We start from the raw sequence: 20,137 nt of genomic DNA, 5'->3' as shown, positions 1-20,137 counted from the left end.
TTATTGCATACTTACTAGTCCTAGTGCTTTTATCTGTAGGCTATAGCTTTTAGGATTGAAGTGTTGTCCTATTAGTTTTTCAGATATTCATTTGATTTTCCAAAGATTCATTTGGCAGCTGGGATGCCAAAATCACACGTTACTCACTCCCAGGCTTCCCCTCACTTTTACTTCTGTATGTCCCATCCATTTCTTGTACATTTTTGGCGCTTTTATAGGGCCTTGCCCCTGCTGTGTGAAAAGCCAAACTGAAGGCAGAGGGACACCATCATCATGTTGTGCAAACACCATTTTACCTGATAATCACTATCACTCCTTAGACTCTGCCAGAATGGATTTGTCTTCAGTAGCCCCAGATAATCATTTACATTGCACTACAGCTATCAAACATAAGTTGTCAGGGTCCTGTCAGATTTTAGGATGGGTTGTCTGAGTTCACAGACAAGTCAGGAGTCTTTCCTCAGGCACATCTTTACACGAGAAGTTACAAAATGAACAGTAATAGCAGTACAGTACAAAATATCCCAAACCATTCCTCTCATACAAAATATATTGATTTATTGCCAAACCAAAAAATCCACTATAACAAAACTATATCCATTAGAGATGGAATGAGTAGGTTCTTGTCCACCATTTCACTGGCCAGGTTTCCTGCTGCAAGGCCAAGGACGTTCTGTAGCTTACAAGAGACGCTAGTTACCACTTTGCCTGCCCTCCACCTCTGTTTTATGTATCCATACTATGCTACCATTTACACGAAACTGACTGTGTTTAAATGTCCCGTCACAGAATAACCTGAATAAACTTAGTACCTGTTTACTTTTTAAATTATTACCCAAGAAATTTTGCGTCTGCCATGCCTTTGCCTCATTTTCCATAGTATCAGTTATGCCTTTGCCTTAAACTGTCTCACACCAATGGGCGTACAGTACTGCATCCACAGCGATCCAGCATCTGAGCTTGATCTGAGCAATACATCTCTTTGTATATATATATCTGCTACTGCAGAGTAAGAAAGAGAGAAAGTGCAATACATGTCCTAGTCATTTAACAAAATACATACATAAACATCATTTTTTCAGCCATAGTCTGGCCCGAAGATATTACTGTTTCCTTACAGTTGTAGAAAGTAGGTTTATAGATCTATGTCAAATCTCATACTCAATTTCAAATGTTAGCAGATAGAAGTATGAAGCTGAGGCTTCTTGACTGAAAATTCAGAGATTCCTTCATCACTAGTTATAGGAAGATTAATATTATTCCTTCTGTCCCTTCCTTGGAACAATGTCTGTTGATGTAGATACAGGTAAACAATTTCATCTCGTACATATTATGTATGCAGTGATTTGTGACTCCTGATGGTTCATTTTATGGAACTTTTAGCAGATTCAGTATAAAAAAATGTATTTCCAAGAAACTCAGACATGATGTAGAAGACCATAGTATAAAAAGCTAGAGGGAGCTGAGTATACAAAATGTATATTAAGATATCATTTATCACTTCCCTTGTTCTTCATTCTATATTATATCTGCTATGCTACAACTGTATTACTATTCCAGGCTGTGGCCATGTTCCTGCATTCTTAATGGTGTATCAACATTTGTTTGCATTTTCAGGCAGTTATTTTTGGGTGATTAATTTGGGTGTCAAAAACCAAACTGTTGTCTTCCAGATACTATTCGGATCAGATTAACTATGTCCTTATCCACAGGTATGAGGTATTTCAATTCTAGCCCATTGCTCAGTCTAGATAATTAAGTTGTCACTCCTTTAAGCAATCTATTACAATATAGTATGCAATTGGTTTATTATACATGAAAGCCTGTAATGGGCAGGTTCCCATCAGTGGTTTGCAACTTGATTATGTGCATGACTATCAAAAAAATAAAATAGAATGCATGTAAATAGGAAAAATAATGGAAAGAAAAAGTTAGAAAAAAATGTTTTATAGTGGTTCTAGTTATTTTTTGGATGTTTTCTCAGAATTACAATGTCTTCAGCTAATGCAATGTACAGAGATTTATTAATTCACCCCTGAGTAGGTAATTCTATGTGATAATTGTGAACTTAATAAGCTAACATGTATTGATTAAATATACAGTGAATAATAGAATATTCAAAACCACATCTATTTGTATTGAGTGAGACCTCCTTCCTTCAGCTAAGGATTCATGAGAGTAGAAAGAGACAAAAAGAAGGAAAAAGTTTTCATGACAGAAACCACTATCTGAATGTGCTGAATTCAGGTATTTAAGATTGTCTTTTTCAGCAAGAATGTGGGCAAGAAAATTTTGGATCCTGTCATTGGTCCAAATGCACATTCAATTGCATTTGACTGTCACCTTCCCCAGCTTCTTTAGCCCGAGGTATTTTGGTATAATCAGAACATTTTTCTAGCTGGCTTTCTGGAAGATCATTATATAGCTGCCTATTTCAGAGGCTTTTTCCTTCAGAACAGATGCATGTTGTCATTGCTACAGTCAAAATGTTAGCCACTTCAATACTAACCTCTTTACTTTCTAAAGTTACGTTGAAGAGGGTTTTTTGGTAGGTTGGGTGGGTGAGTCCTTTTGTGCAAGGCTGCGAGTCATTCCAAGAAACATTAAAGAATGTTTTATTGTGCCTAGGAATTCAAAGAAAATCATAGTTTAATGGATTACATCAAATCCTATCACAAAGGCATATTTGTATATGTTGGGTTGTTTCCTCTGTTTTCTGGCTTTCTCACCCCCATAACGGGTGAGATTCATTTATATCGCTTCAGAAGCTGATCCCTATCCTAAATAATGGTCTCCGACTCCTGCACAGCTTTTCAATGAGAGAGAACATCAGGGATGAAGTACTTGAAATGTGCACTACTTCAGTGACGATACATATATTTTGAATAAGTATTTGGTACAAAAATATAAATCTGTGTACATATGCCACTGTGTATATGTACGCTATAGATAAACACATGCAATATTTGTCATAGCACTCACCTAGAACTGTACCCTTTGGATGACCTCCAGAGTCTCAAAAGGCTTTTAAATCAGTAAGGAGTCCTATAAAAGCGGAGAGAAGTAGTGAATGCATCAGAAAAATCTACAGTCTGAAAAGACTATATCAAAAGAGGCCAGGAATGAAATCAAGTTAAAACTACCATGACACCAAACAAAGCAACAAAGATAGTTCCACACCCACATTAGTACTAAGAGGAAGACTAAGACAGCTTAGTGCTATTATTTGTTTGAGGGAAATGTTTTGTTTGAATGGATGATGCAGGGAAAGCTGAAGTAGACAATGTTGTCTCACTTCACTCTTCCCAAAAAGAAAAAAAAAGAAAAAAAGATTAATTGTGACCAGAGTCCAAGGAAAATTAATTTTTACATGGAGACAGACATAGGCAGAATGTGTAAAAAAATAGCTTTAAAAGTGTACATAGATCAGATGCATTCAAATCCACAGGCTCAGATAAAATTCTCCCCAATGTACTTAAGGAACTAGCTAATACAATCTTGTAATCAGTAGTCATTCTCTTTGACAAACTTCTGAGCATGGGGAAAGTCCCAGAGTATTGAAGAAGGCCAAACATAGTATTTATTCTTAAAAGGGGGGGTTGAATGAAGAACCTGGAAGTTATAGATATCAGTCTAATTTCAGTACATAGGAAAAGTCTGAATCTTTTTTTAAACAAAACATTTTCTGAGCTCCTAGAACATAATAAGACCTGAAACAAACAACGAGCATAGTTATGTCAATAACTATAATTTTCTTCTTTATCAGAATGGATGCTCTGGCGGGCTATGGGAAATACTACATGATTTATTGCATTTTTACATATAGGTTGTATAGGATATTCTCATAAGAAAATGAGGAAAATACAGTTCAAATGAAAAGAAACTATTTCTGAAAAAAAGCAGGGCTTGTCCTCAATTCTTTACTAAAAGCAGGTTAATCCAAAAGAAATCTTATATGGGGCTGTGTCAGTGTGGTTTTATTCCATACTTACACTAACTTAGAAAAGGGAATAAAGAGTACATGCATGAAAATTGTGAGCCACCCCAAAATAGGAGAAATCGAAAATACCCTTGAGGTGAGGATCAGACTTCAGGATGATCTTTACAAATTGGAGCTATAGCAACAATCATCAGGAGGCAATTCAGTCAAAAAAAGTGCAAAGTACCATTCGCAGGAAGAAAAAAAATCAAAGTCATCAGTGCAGCATAGAGACAAGCTGGCTATAGGCAGTTGTATGGCAGGCAAAGGTTCTGTAGGACAAAGCTAATTGGAGTCAAGGCTATCATACAGTTTCAGAATGATTCTCTGAGAAGTATTCTGTATAAAATTCAAGAAATTGTTCCCCTCACTACTAGGAAAGCTTCATCTGCAGTAATATATCCAATTTGGGAAATGACACTGATGCAGACAGAACAAAGACAATATAAGGCAGAAAAAAGATATTTAGAAGATATGATCTAAGATTTGTTTTGTACAGATTTTTAAATTCTGAAATAGGAGACTGTGTAGAAAACTTGATAATTGCCTTTTGTTTTGTCATATGTTATAAACAAGATTACGATCAAGGGTTTTACATGTCTACTTGGGCAAGGACAAAAGGATAATCTCTAATTAACAGTAAAAAGATATTGCTGGATGGCACGAAATACTTTCTAATACTGTGACAAGCACTGAAATTGTCAAACTAGGGGAAATTTTGGAAATTTATTTCCTTGGAGATTTTTAGCAGATGTTTAACGGATGTAAGAGCATAAGAATGGCTGAAACAGATTACTCCACAGCCGTAGCTATCCAGGACTTCAGGGAAGACAGCATGACCAGTTAGATGGTTTTTCTGGGGTGGGTGTGGTAATGTTTTCATACTGTCCTGGAGGGGTGGGGGGAAGTGAGTGTGTGGCTCAGGGAATCATAAACCAGAGCCATTTTGCTTGTATTTAACAGTCTCGGATGGATTTTTCTTCTCTGGATTTTTCTCATGAACTCATTTAAAAAGTTTAGCTTGCACAACATCCAGTGCAAACACTTTTCACAGCTTTATGTGATCGTTTCAAACCTTCCACGTGCCACCTCCATTTAATGCCTATAGGTTCTGCTGAAAAAGGCAATGAACTATGTTTCCCTATTCACCATCCCAGTGCCACTCTCAGTCCTCTCTAACATCTTCTTTTGGTTATCTCTTTAGCCTGAAAAGGCCAATCATGTTGGATAAATGTTTGTTAGGGATAGCCTAAGTTACAGTGAAACCTCTCATGGGGCAGAGGGTTAAAATAGATGGATGTGCTGCTTGAAGCCCTTTAAACATCACGAAACAGAGTGATGAGCTGTATGAGTCTTCCTATTGTTGAAATTTCATCCATGTTCTCCTTACTGCTATCCAAACAATCTTTTAACTGGGATGTAAATAATCTGTTTACTGGGGTGTGATGAAGAAAACTAGTGTTACAGAGCAGCACAATGGTATAAATGGCACATAAATGCCTATATTTTAATCAAAAGCATAAAATACAACTGAAAATTAGGGGGTTTTAGACAGTCCTCCAGTTTTCCATTCTGCAGAAAATAACCTCAGTTTGAGATGATTTTATAATAAAATGGCAAAAAATCACATATAATTTCAACAAGAATTTTGGGGGGTTTTGACAGGTATTAAACATTCCCTTCTAATTTTTCCATCAATTTTTTTTTTTAAATTTCTTTATTGTAAACCCCACTGAATGTCAAATAAAGCTTCTATTTCATCAAGAAAAAAGAATTATTACAAAATTTCAAGAAGTCCTTTAAATTGCCACCTACAAGCTGAACGGAAACAAAAGATCAGTTTCACATATAAAAATAACTTATTCAACCTGTATTTCCTTCATGTGGGCTTGCAATAGTAATTTTTATGCATCTGAGGTTGCATACTCTTAATTGCTTAACAAGATATATGACACTAGAACTCTTTTTCTCCTTTTCCCATGTTCTTTTAGTGCTAAACTGCAGGTTTTACACATAATAGATGTAATGAATTCTGACATATGTCATTATAATAACCATTATTCAATTATATTAATGGATTTTGAACAGGCTATTGGCAATAGTAGAATGAACATACTATTTTTATTGGCTTAGGAAGTGCAGAAAAAGCTAAAATGTTAAAGTATGTGGCTTACCAAAAAAACCCTCCATTAATTATTTATCCGGGAAATAATTGGTCTTAGCTGGCATAATGTAGGTTTGAAAATAACATTTAGAGTGTCCCATTGGTCTTAAAAAAAATCCCAGTACGTAACATGTTTTTCTCTTGAAGAAAATAATGTCAATCATGGATCAGCCCCAGAGACTTTCCCATGCTCTGTGAATCTTGTCATTCCAGAAAACATAATGTCATCTTGTTAGAGGCCTTTGGTTGACAGACATAGAGAGAAGTGCAGAAGCAAAGCCTGTTGGTGCTGTGTAATCAAAACTGGGCTGTAGTGTTTTTCGCAGGAGCTTTGAAGCCTTTATGAGTATCTATGGGCAAAGCTGTACTTAAAGGGAATGCTAAAGATAAAGTGTTTAGATTATCATAGAGGACATTGGGGAGGTTAAGGCAACATTGCACATCAGGCTGTTCATTCTTCCACACAAAAACAGAAACAATGAAATAAGCGTTCCTCAATAAACAGATTTTAAAATAGTCACTATCTTCTTAAAAAACAAAGCTTAATTTCTGTAAAAACAAATAATCTTTAAACAGTCTTTAAAAATTTTACAAGTCCTTTACATCCCTAGAGGTAAAACATCACAACTTCTCTCATTAACTCTTCAGCAGGTCTAGAGCGTTGCTCTAAGGACACTGATGTATCATTTATTTGTTAAATTTACTGCATGTTTTATTGTGTGTATATGAAAGAGATCGTAAGACTTAGATGCAGGGATTAAACTTTGTTGCTGATAATCTGAATTTGTTTTTACTAGGCCTATCCTTTTATACTTTTCCTTTAGTAGCACCTTGATAGTCTTCTAATAAACAGACTATTTAAAAAAATACTTTTAAAGTATGCATGGCTAAGCACCTCATACTCATTAGATTTTTAGTAACACACCTATTTGCTAGCATATCAAATTTCAATAAAAGTTAATTTACATGAATCTGCAATAAGAATTATTTTTAAAACCCTGTTAGGAAAACGTGTGCAATAATTCTAATTCCTTTCTTTGCTTTCATTATTTAAATTACACACATAAATGTTTGTTTTTATTGGAAAACTATATTCCTGAAAACTGAGAATTCAATTTTAAACACAGTTTTTCTCTCTCACTATTTCTCTTTTAAGAAATTCAGCCGGTTTGCCATTTATATTTTCATGTAAGAAATTCTGTTCTCATTTATTTTGTGCAAAACCTCAGCTTTGAAACAATGTAAATGAGATCAGAATGTGACCCAGTGAAAATGGTTTGCCATCAAAGGATTCATACTTCAAGCTGTGTTATGTAGCTTTCCAAAAGTGACATCTGGACTCTTGGCAGGTTCCTCAGGCAGCTGTGCTGGTAGCTCAGAAATTGCTGATGAGTCTGCCATATGCAATACCTGCAGTTTGGTTGCTTCAGGCTTGCTCCAATTCATTGCCCTACTGAATAAAATTTGCTTTGAATTATCTTCTATCTGAAAGTATTGGCATACTACTCCTTTTTTTTTTTTTTTTTTTTTTTTAATCAGAGATGTGGTCAGAAAGAAGGAGGGGTTCCAACTTCTGCTACATTGACTTAGCTAGAGGAGACAACTCTGTGATCTAAGAATATCCCCATGCTGCCAGCTGCTATTAAATAGATCTGCAGAACCTGACCAACAGGTCTGTATAACTCACCTAGCGCTCTTGACTCTCCAGATTAATCTGTTTCTCTGTACAGCCTGTATAGCTCTGGAGTCACCTGGAATCAGCTAATTTTGTTTCCTGTGATAGAATTTGGTGTACCTATTCATCACTTCATGAAACTTTGAAAGTGATGAAATGTCAATCACGCTGATAGTATTTATAAACATGGGTTGCATTCAGGGAATATTTGGCTGTTTGGTATGTTAATAAGTTAATAAATGGGACAAAAATTCCAAAGACTGACAGGCATGAGACCACAGAAAGAGCTTTGTGCTCCTTAACAGGATGCTTTAATCAAACTGTTTTTCTTCTTTGTCTGCATGTCTGTACACAGAAACATTATTTAACAGTTATACTGCTTTAGCAATAGGAGTCTTGTACTTATTATAAGGTATCAGTTGTGCTGAACTCCGTACACTCATTAACAGTAGTGCCTGGCAACAGTTTGCCATATATTAAGATCCCCTCTTCTGCTCCACTTTAAAACCAGATACCACGCCCAGATCAGCACAGCAGAGATGCAGAAGGCAATACACAACTGCTTTGCAGATGTTCTCGAAGTCAATAGTATAAACTCTGAAATAATCTTTCTAATCATTAAGTTCTTGCAAGATTTTAATCATTATTACATATCCAGCAGTAAATGTAATAAACACAACACCACAGAGAGAGCTTGCTTTCAAAAATGATTTTAAAGGCAGTGTGTACTCAGATACACACTATTTATAAACATCCCTAAGCAGAGCAGCTAAGCACACGTTAGCCAGGAAACAGCAAAATTTAGATCACATATAAAATATAAGCTTTGCCACTCTGAAAGAGGATGACAGTACAGGCTATTACAGGTAAGGCAAGCAATATAACGCTTTCTGTGCCTCCAGAGGTGTGAGGGATGGAGTGTGGTGGGTTGACCCTGGCCAGTAGCTAAGCCCCCACTCACTCACTCTCCCCTAGTGGGATGGGGTGAGAATTGGAAGGACAAAAGCAAGAAAAACTCATGCGTTGAGATAAAGACAGTTTAATAAGAAAAGGGGGGGGGAAAGAAAGCAAGAGATACAAAGACAATCGCTCACCACCTCCCACCAGCAGACTGATGCCCACCCAGCCTCTGAGCAATGGCAACTTTGGAAAAGTTAGCACAAATTAGCAAGAGGCAAATCATGCCTGACCAAACTGATGGCCTTGATTGAATTAAAGGATTGGGAAAGGCAGAGGATATTTGACTCTCTTGATTTTAGCAAGGCTTTTGACATGTTCTACTTATATTCTTGCATTCCAGTTGGAGTGTTACAGTCTAGATGGGAGGACAAGTAGATGGGTGAAAAACTGGTTAGGTGCTTGAGCCCAGAAGTTAGTGATGAATGAAATCTACCCAGAGACAAGCAGTGTACCACAAGAGTCTATCCTGGGACCTGTCTCGTTTAATATCTTTGTCAACGATCTGGAGGAGGTAGCAGAGTGCACGCTCGTGAGATCTGCATATGACAACAAATTGTAGAGTCCAGTTAATATGCTTGAGGGCAGGGCTGACATTCAGAGGGATCTGGACCAGCTGGAGGAATTATCCGACATTTTGAAAATCAACAAAGACAAATTTCAAGTCCTACATTCGGTATGGACTAATCCCCTACAATGGTACAGGGTGGGGAGCGACTGACTCAGGAGCAGCAATGCTAAAAAGGACCTGGGGATCCTGGTGGGCAGCAAACAGAACTTTGCCCGGTGGTGTGTCCTACAGCAGAGAAGGCCAACAGCCTCCTGGGCTGGATGAAGGGGAGTACTGCCAGTAGACTGGTGAAACTGGTTAGCCCCTTTTACTCAGCCCTTGTTAAACTGTGTCTAGAGTACTGTGCCCGGTTTTCTGTTCCCCAGTACAAGACAGACATCGATAAGCTGGAGTGAGTTCAGCAGAGGGCCTCCAAGCTTGCTTGGGGCTGGAGCACCTGCCCTTTGAGGTGATGCTGAGGGAGCTGGGCTTGTTCGGCCTGGAAAAGAGGTGGCTTTGAGGGGTGACTGGGCAGCTGCCTCCCCAGTACCTCTGGGGACGTTAGCAAGAAGCCAGAGGTTTAGTGCATGGAGGGATGATGGAAGGTAAGGGACCTATTTTGAAACAAGAGAGATTCAGACTGGATGTGAGGAAAAACAGTTTCTCCATGAGGACAGTCAGGCAGTGGAACATCCCGCCTAGAGAGGTTATGCAGCCTCTGTCCTCGGAGATAGCCAAGACCTGACCAGAAAAAACTCTGAGCAACCTGGTAACTAACCCTGTTCTGAGCAGAAAGTTGGGCTTAAGACCTCCTGAAGCCCCTTCCAGCCTAAATTATCCAGAGAACTTTTTATTCTGCAGAGACCGTCACAACTCTAGGAGCCGTTGAAAGTTGCTGTGTAGAAAAGCAAAACTGGATCAGCAAGAGCTCAGTGGAATGAAATGGAGATACCTCTTTTCTTGACCTCTCTTATTTACCAAACCTGAGTTTTCTCTTTAATTTTTTTTTTCCTAGTTTGTGTTCCAGTAAAATTTGTCATTAGATACTGAACACCCTTTTGATGGTTTTGGGGTCATCATTTCAAGAAATCACAGGTAGATTCACCTCACGGAACTGAATGTCACCAGGGTCTACAACATCCTAACAGAGGTATAATGACTTATGTTATTTTTCACTCCTGTATATTCATAAGGGTCAACTAGAGGGGGCTTGAGTCCTCCTTTCCTCTCCTGCAATTGTGCAAGGGAATTATTACCAAGAAAATATTCCTTTGGGAAACAGCTGTGAGATTCCCTATGCCAGGAGTATAGTTGGAGCAGAGAACTCGCCGTTTTCCTGAAACTGAGAGTGAAAGGCAGAAGTTTTCGTGTAGTTTCACCACTTCAATACACACAGCCATTAGCTTCCTAGTCTTGCCAGGAATGAAACTGTGCATCAGAGCTTGTTATTTTCCTTCATGTACCCAAGCAGACCATTTGTCTTACCTTTCACTTTTTGTGTAAGGTCCTCTGAGTATTTAAATTAATTTTTTCTATCTGCAGTGACATATTATACATTTTCTTTTTACTGATAATGGGGGGGGGCTAGCACAATACAGGAGATGAAGAGAAGCTTAATATGTGTATCAGTGGGACTATATAATCTATCGCTTCTGATTACAGAGGAACTGGACCTAATGAATCTGACAGCCCCTGGCAGCATTATGGTCTGTGTTCCTGCTTCCTCACCTCAATGACAAATACATTTCTTGCATGCCTAAAACACAGTCTTCCTTAAGTCATAGGCAGCTTACAGGACAAAGCTCTCTGCTGCATAAGGTAATAATATATTTTATTTATCTACAAAACTCACTATTTTATTTTATGTTACTCAGAGTTAAAATATAACTTATGGTAAAATATATCCATTTTAAATATGTGTAGGTAAAATGCACACTGTGGATAAACTTTCATATGACCACCTTTCCTGCACACTGTTTTTTCTGATATTATGCAGCTGTGTTCAGCATCTGAATATGTTATGCTCTTATCTAATGACCTGGAAAAATGATGAGATAATACATGATTTTGAATTATTTATTAATAATAATGGTTATGCAAAAAAATTGAATCTAAATAAGTATGCTTGTTATTAATACATAGCATATGTAAGAGATTTTTCCCCTGTGTTTAACTGACTCTTGTCCTGTTCAAGATAATAGGCTTAGGTTTTGCTGGAGTTATCTCACATAACCTCAGTCATGTAATTAGGCATCTAGTCTAAGCAGTTAAAAAGGCTCAATCTGCAGTAACTGAGGAGCAAGAGATAGGAAGAAAATCAATTGTAAATTAATTTATTTGTCAGTTTGTATAATGCATAAGATATATAACAAATAAGAATACACAACATGCTATGTTTTATATATTCCATGTCTTACATTGTACGTAACGTGTATATATAGTTGCGTATGTATGTCTGGATATGCAGCAATATGGAGAGGAAAAGACAGCGTGTCCTCTGGAACACCTTCACATTAACTCCCTCTGAAACACCCCCACGTTAACTCCCTCTCTACAGAGAAGACAGTTTGCCTCCTCATGGGGACTGTCCCACTGGCCATTGTCTCATTGACTATGGAGAAATGTACGTCTAACTTGTACTAGATGAGTGAGATGAAGCCCAACATTAGTTTTCTGCTTATTCACATGCAACATTTGTTTTCTAGGAGTCCTGCCTTAAAGGAACAGAAATTCATACTTCTGATACAAGTGATCATTTGCTCTGCCCCAGCCTGGTGCCAGTGTAGAGGCACAATGATTGTCTCAGTGTGAAATATAACATATGATGGATATACAGAACTGTTCTTCCTTTAAATGATAAATTTCTAGTTTGCAAGCAACATCTCAGAAGCAAACATGACAGATGATAATAAATGTAAGTAGCCACTCTGAACCTGGAGTCTCATTATTTTTAAACCAATCTAGCAATGGCATACTGAGGAGCTGTTTTAAGGCAGCTCTTGCAATATAAGAGAAAAAGAAGTTTTTAAGACAGAAGAAATCTTTCTTAGCTAAGAACTTTGCCTTTGTTACTGAGATGTTTTAGTTTTCTTTCCTATCTGAAGAAGCCAGTTCCTCACTGAGGAACAACTGTCTGTCAACAGAATTATGCTGATTTGAACTGTCCAATGATCCTTCTGGGTGACAGTAAGCACCTATGTTTCAGGAAGAGTTTTCAATCACAGTAACGACCTAGCTCTTTGGCCCAGAAGATTATTGCCAAAATTAAACAGTTTTCATGGACAATTATCAAACATTTTACAAAAAGCACAGTGGTTTTTATTATTTTATTTGGTTCCATGGATCAGTTACAGACCTCACCATAACCCTGACTACTCAGTAGTCTTTTCTTTCTCTCTATAAATCCCCAGACACAAATACTTGTATCAGGTTAATATAACTGGTAAATACTGATAGCAAATAGAAAGCTGCTTTGAGGTCATATTTTATCAACCATGACCTAACCAACATGTCCTAACTACAGCTATAGCACTGTCAGTAATACACAAAACTTTTCTGTGGGACAGCTTTATCATTAACTGAGTACCCTGAGGATAGAAATGGTAATGAATAATCCTATATTGGCTTTTTACAGACTAGACCAAAGAGACAACTATGTAAATACTGAAAATGTAAAGTAATGGAATACCACTATAGGGCCACAACCCCACCCATAAATACCACCTGTCATTAATTTTTACTTTCTTATGAGGTTGGTTCAAGTCTTATAACAGACTTTAAATTCTTACTTGGAAAAAAAAACAGGATAAAGAAAGCTTTACAGAAATCCTAAGAAAGTTGCTCTGTCATCCTGAGGCAGCTCTGCAAGAGACCTTCCAGTTCAAGAGATTAAATGGGAGAATGGGAAGAGAAAGAGAGGGGCCTGGGCTTTAGCCAGTGAGTCGTACCCACACTGCACTCTTAACATTTCATAATGCCTCTCATTCAGCCTAGGGAGAAACATTTCAGACCAGAGCCAGTGTCCTAATCCTTCCTAGCAAAGACTAGCAGATATCCTGCTTGTCATCTTAGACGGCTTTGTCTGACCGAGAGCTGCACTGCCATTCCCATATTAGGCACTCATATGCACAATATATTCAGTCTTTACAAAATAGCTAAACGATATTCCATCTCTTTGTGGATCTCCCATCTGGGATGTCTGACATAGTGATGAGGCTAGCAATTTTCTCTAACCTTACCTTAAAAGATCTGGGTTTTTTCCTTCGGTGTACTTGTACAGCTGTTGCCAATGCAACAGAGAAGTTATATTCTAGCTACAGACTTTTGCGATACCAAAATCCTACTGTAATCTAATGGGAATTGGACAGATAAATCCTTTACAGTATTTAATGTATACCATTCACGTATACTATTTGCCACTGCAGTTTCTCTTCAATATCTCCTCATTTGCTACTATTACATTTGTATTTCCTCTCAGTATAATTGTATATTGGGTTCACATTTTTCCCTGTTAGGAAAACATGTAAAAATTTCAACTCAGCACTCTGTACTAGCACAGTTAAACCATTTGATACTTTTCTGATAAAAAAACACTACGTTGGATCTTCAGCCAGGCTAATTCAGTAAAACTCTGTAAAATTAAAGAGAGCTACAGTGATTGAGACATTTTGAAACCTGGCCAGCTATTGACCTCTTCAGACTTTTCTCTGACAACATGCAATATTGAATGCCGATAGTCTTTTGGCTATAAAGAATCTCAGGAATATTTCAGTTATAATATATTTCATTTAAAATGTGAAATTATTGTGTCTTAGGTTGCTGGATATCTTAAAGTTTCATATTCTAACACAATTCTTTCTCATGAGGCAAGGAAAATTAGAATGAAAAATATATTTTCTATTTAACTTCTGTGTGTATACTTCTTTTTATATTTTCACAAACTATTAGAAACATTTTCTTAAAAGGGGTAGTTGTCTCAGTATAGACTTACATGGGTTGTTGTCAACTGCTGTAAAGCTGCAAATTTTAAAACACAAGTTTTCATAAAACTTATTTATTTGCCATTTCCCTTCTCCTTAGAAAAAAAATGCAGTGTTCTTTATTTATACATGATTCTCAGTATCACAATGCTCTTGAAATCTCTAAAAATGCAAAATATTTAAAATATCAACCCATCAGTCCACGATCCCACCATCCCACCACCTCTGTCTTCTTGACTACAGAAGTGAGTGCATCTCGTGGTGTCCTGGTTTCAGCTGGGATAGAGTTAACTGTCTTCCTAGTAGCTGGTACAGTGCTATGTTTTGAGTTCAGTATGTGAAGAATGTTGGTAACACTGATGTTTTCAGTTGTTGCTCAGTAGTGTTTAGACTATAGTCAAGGATTTTTCAGCTTCTCATGCCCAGCCAGGGCACCTGACCCAAACTGGCCAACAGTGTATTCCATACCATGGGACGTCCCATCTAGTTTAGGAACTGGGAAGGGGGGGGCGGGGAATCGCCGCTCGGGGACTGGCTGGGTGTCGGTCGGCGGGGGGTGAGCAATTGCCCTGCGCATCATTTGTACATTCCAATCCTTTTATTATTGCTGTTGTCATTTTATTAGTGTTATCATTATCATTATCAGTTTCTTCTTTTCTGTTCTATTAAACCGTTCTTATCTCAACCCACGAGTTTTACTTCTTTTTCCCGATTTTCTCCCCCATCCCACTGGATGGGGGAGAGTGAGTGAGTGGCTGCGTGGTGCTTAGTTGCTGGCTGGGGTTAAACCACGACACGTGATATGGTCAGAACAACAGGCTGTTTTTTTGCCCTGGTTTAGGCTTCAGTGATCATGGGCAGGGCTATCCAGCAGGTCACCAAAGAGCAGTAGTCACATGATTTAGATACCTTATTATCTCTTTTACAGTTTCTTGACCCTGCTTTTCACCCTTCCTTTCTTCTCCCTGTTGGTTCCAGTCTTTACATCTGTTCCAAAATTTGATATTTCTGTTCCCATTTCTGTAATGTGAGATGATATCACTGATACTGTTATCTAGGTTGAGTTGATCTTGCAAGATTTTACTCTTCAAAAAGCACCCAGAGTTCTCCTCCAATCACCCATGAAGTTCAGCCTTTTGTCATATAACTTCCTCTTAATCACCCCAGTAGTTTTTCACATCCTTTTCAGTTAGCTTAACCTCAGGCCAGGTCCTAACCATTGGCCTGGACATTTTCTTGCAGCCCTGAAAGTTACTAGGAGAACAGAAAATACCTTTCAGTACACCTTGAGGATGTTTAAATTTAGCTATGATGCTGCAATTAACTTCAACAAGTTATGATGTTTCTTCCATACAAAGTGTTGTCCTGGAAGAAACTAACAGTGGGTGGATAACAGTCATCAAGCCTGGACATGGAAGAGAAGCAGTATGAATAGTACTCAGATAGAGTCTGATATTATATATCATAAGTCACACCCAGAGCTGAAGAGACATTTATTCTTCAGATAAGGCCTTGCCTTTCCTAGGACTGCCTTAAATGAGAAAAGGAGCCCATGTGATCCAGAAACTGTAAACTACAAATTCTTGGACCATACGGATGTGGCAAGCCCACTTTTCTAAATAGCTCCCATTCTTATGACGAACACACCCATTATCCAGAGTAAATCTTAGTCAGGATGTACATGCACACATAGTGACTTTAATTTCTATAGTAGCTGAGTGCCCCTTTTCAGGCCAATTTCAGGAAAAGAAAAATATTGCAAAGTTTAGGCTCAGTGGAAAGGAGATAATAAAAAACTAATGACACATTAGATCAGAAAGGATGTTTCTAATTTCTATGAATAGATATAGAGAGAGGCCCAAGGAGACAGTGATACCATGAGAGAGATTAATTTCTGTAACTTCCAATAACTTCTGAGAAATTAACATTCCTAAATATAGAAACTTGAACATCAAAGAAAAACCTTTCATGCTTTCAACTGTGAGGAAAAACAAAAAAGAATTAAAAATAGACATCTGAGTGCCAGGAAAAAAAATAAATTAAAAATCAAATAGTTACTGTGTATGTACCCACCTCCATGTTTGATATAAAAGTGCTTTCAGATAGGTGCAAAATTGTATTTTTAATAAAGCATTAATTGGGAGATTTGCTTTCCAAGAGTTGTAAAGCTATTGCAACAACAATCTACTAGCTGAGCTCTGAAAACATTGTTGTGGCAGCCAGTTCTACCTTGATTTAAGGCTCTCTAATATAAGACTAGTTGTAGCATCTTCTACCAATCTGAACAAATATTCTCACACAAGTAGTCTAGTAATTGAAAAACTTCAAATTGCTAATTCTAGCAAGAACTAAACCACACAATTTTACCACATATGTGATGAAAAAATAATTATACGCATGCGAACACCTGAAATCTTGGTTGGTAGCCAAAAAAAAGCAGTAATTGAGCTCTGTTGAGCACTTACTCCAGAGAGTGCACAGAAATATACAGCAGCAAAGTATCATAGCACCAGGTCACTTACTGTGCTTACCCAGTGACTGTTTCCAGTTGCTGTAACCAGGAGGCAGGGAGGATGCTCAAGCTGTGAAGTAGACATGTCTCTCAGGAACAGTAAATGGGATCTACCCCTACAATCTTGCCCTCACCACTGCATCACCAGAAAGCCTTTGTCTCTGAAAGGATCTGCCAGTTCTTCCCCCACCTCATGCTGCTTCTCTTCGCCTTCCCTTCTCACTGCCCCATTAGGAGGAAGATTTAGTCCTAGTGGGTGACTTTGGGTCCCAGGATGGCAAATGGGGTTGCTGACATGGAGAAGATGAGAGGCAGGAGGCACCCAAGAAACAGAAGCCACTGTCTTTCCCCTGATCTCCAAATGCCCCGTCCACAAGCCAGCAGAGAAAACCCTCCATGGATTCCAGTCTCCAGCCTGGAGAAGCATTTGAGTTCAAATCTCATCTTCTAGACAGGTCCAATAGTCATGACTTTTTACTCAGAAAGGAGTAACAGCAAACCCACTTCTTTTTCTTCTTCTAGACACTCTATACCGGCTATCATCTCTAAGGTGATTGACTCCTTGCTGTTCATGGTAGACAGGATTTCTAATGTCTAGTCCTGAATCAGGCATGTCAGACCCAGAGAAGGATGCTACTGTTCTGTCTTTCTCATTCTCAAAGCACATCTCCAAAGAGATGTCTTTTCTGGATTGCTCTTCAGAGGCACCTTTCTCTCTGCATTTGCTGCAGTCACATGTTTTTAAAATATTTTTGTATTTTCAGCCTTTAGCATGCTTTTCTCCAAATTTTTTTTTTCCTTCTGGTTTTATACTAGTTTTATGATTACCTTGCCAGAATACCTGCTGTATTGTGTTTTCTTCATTGAGCACAACTTCCATCTGTTGAAGGACGTCTTTTTGCCTCTATTAACCTCTTTTACTGAGACATTTAATCATTCTGACTGTTTATTTGTCCCTTTTGGAGACTTTTTCATTTGATGACTTCTGTTTGCTGATATTAGTGTTATTTTAAACAGTCTCCAGTGCACATATGTTGCCAATTCAACTTACCTTTTACACTTCCTTTTGACTAACATCCTCATTTTTGTGTAGTTCCCATTTTCTACAGTTCAAAGATATAACAAGGATTGTTCCCTCCTATGATTTTGAGATTCAATACATCTGATTCAGGGCTAACACCATGGTTGGTTCTTTTTTGGTTCTCTGAAATGTTCAGTGTGGAAATATACTATATTGCAGAAATGTATGTAAGTGATTCAAAGCCTTTTAAAATACAGGGTTTTACAAGCCTTTTCACATTATTTTAGTCTTTATTGTTCCATTCTTCCTGTTTAAACACAGGCCTTTTACTGTGATGCCTAGGGTAGAGTATGGTCTCCTCTGCAAGCCATTATTTCCTCTGTGATCAGTAGAGACCAAGTGCCAACTTCTAAGGAAATTAACATCTTAAAAGGGTTGAATACTCACTCTTCTGAAGGTGGTAAGCCTTTTTTGTTGACTGTGTAAGGACACTAGAGAAAGCATGTTCTTAACTGAGTCACTATGGTTAAGTATGTAAGCTCACGTGGCATGAATCCAGGCCTAAGACCACAGATTTTTAGATAGATAGATAAAAAAGCAAATACAGATAGTGACTCCAGCTGCCAAAGGTATTTTATTCATTTTAGCCATTTTAAAATATTACTTTGAACATTTAACCTACCCAACAAGAATTATATGTAAACTAGATTTCTGTACCATTGATGTTAGTACATTTACAGTCAGATGGTCAGTGTTTAGATGATACATATGAAATATATCTAGTTATATTTAACATCACTATGCTTTGTTGTATTTATTTAAGATATAACACGACACAATTCTAATAAGGTTCAAAATATGACAAGAATAACATCTTCTGAATCAACCCTGTATACAGCTTGAATGGACTTGTGGAACGCTTTGCTCAGAAAAGAATAGTTTTACATTAAACAATATCAAATTAGTCAGGCATAAAAAATTATAAAAAAATGTAGCAGTTGTGATGCAATGGCAGAATGAACAATGAAGAATTTTGATACCCGAGGAAAGTTGCTGAAGGAAGTACATACTGTTGCACAAGCCCTACCTGTCTGTAATTATTAAATTTATTGCATTACTACTTCTAGTCTGTTTGGAATCATTAACACAATGTTTTCAGATACTGGGTTTTCTTTAGATTTATTTTCATACCTCTTTAGAGAAGCACAGGTAGAAAAAAATGCTAAAAATTTGCTATGGAAAGTCTAGCTCACTACACATTTTGACACAAGACAAAATACTCCTGGATGTTCATATAATATTTTGCAAAACATAAAGAAGAAAGATTATGTTCAGGTTGGCTTGATGTTGCAAAAGATAGATGGAAAGCAAGCTGGATGAATTTTCACTAAAAGGAAGGCCAGCTAGAAGACTGCAATCTGTTTTAAATCATTTTGAACTTTTACAGGTCATTTATGGTTTGTCCTGATCAATCCAGAATGGAATCGCAGCGCACACACAAGGCCAGCACCGGTGCTCTCAAAGTGTGTTGACTCCTGACAGTCCGTGGTGGAAGTTACACACCGAGAAGCCACCAAGACAGCCCCAGGCACAGCCCCTGTGTCAGGCTGTCAGCAGTTACCCCGATGCATGTGCAGAGCCTGCTTAGCACGAGCAACAGAAGTGAGCTTGCTTGCTAGTAAATATGCAATGTGCACCCATGGTCCTGGGACCACGCAGGAGCACAGAAATTAAATCCCAGTTCTTCCTTCTTTACAACCAGACTGATCACCAGCACAGATGTACGCACTGAGTCAGCCTCAAGACTTTCTTCTTGCTGCACCGTGGTGAAGTATAAATACTAACGGTCTATGAATTTATTGTTAATTTTTCAAACAGAGATATATGGATAATTTAATGTTAAGGTCTTTGTCTTTATATTTAACATTGGTTTCTCTGTCTTTTAACATTTTGTTTTCCTTTTGTTCTTGGAGCGAGTGGAGATCTCCAAAAAGAGAAAGGAGATTTTTATTTAGTCCTCAGTAGTTCACATTTCATTCTTGTAGAAAAGTCACTTTATAATACAGTAATCACAGTGCAAATGTCAACAGAGAGGCTGTTTAAACATTTCAACATGGAGGACCCATTTCAAGTTGGAGGACAAGGACAAAGATGTACAATTACACAAAGATTTGCAAAGGTTCAGCGAAAAATCCAGCACAGTTAAAAAAATAGAGTAAAATATGCAAATACTGGTTTAAAAAAAAAACTTGAAAAGCCTTTTCCCATTCAAATGAGAAAAATAGAAATTGCTGTGCAAA

This window comes from Haliaeetus leucocephalus, unplaced genomic scaffold, assembly GCF_000737465.1.
Source record: "Haliaeetus leucocephalus isolate CR32 unplaced genomic scaffold, Haliaeetus_leucocephalus-4.0 Scaffold406, whole genome shotgun sequence".
NCBI classification, from domain to species: Eukaryota; Metazoa; Chordata; class Aves; order Accipitriformes; family Accipitridae; genus Haliaeetus; species Haliaeetus leucocephalus.
This window is presented reverse-complemented; position numbering follows the sequence as displayed.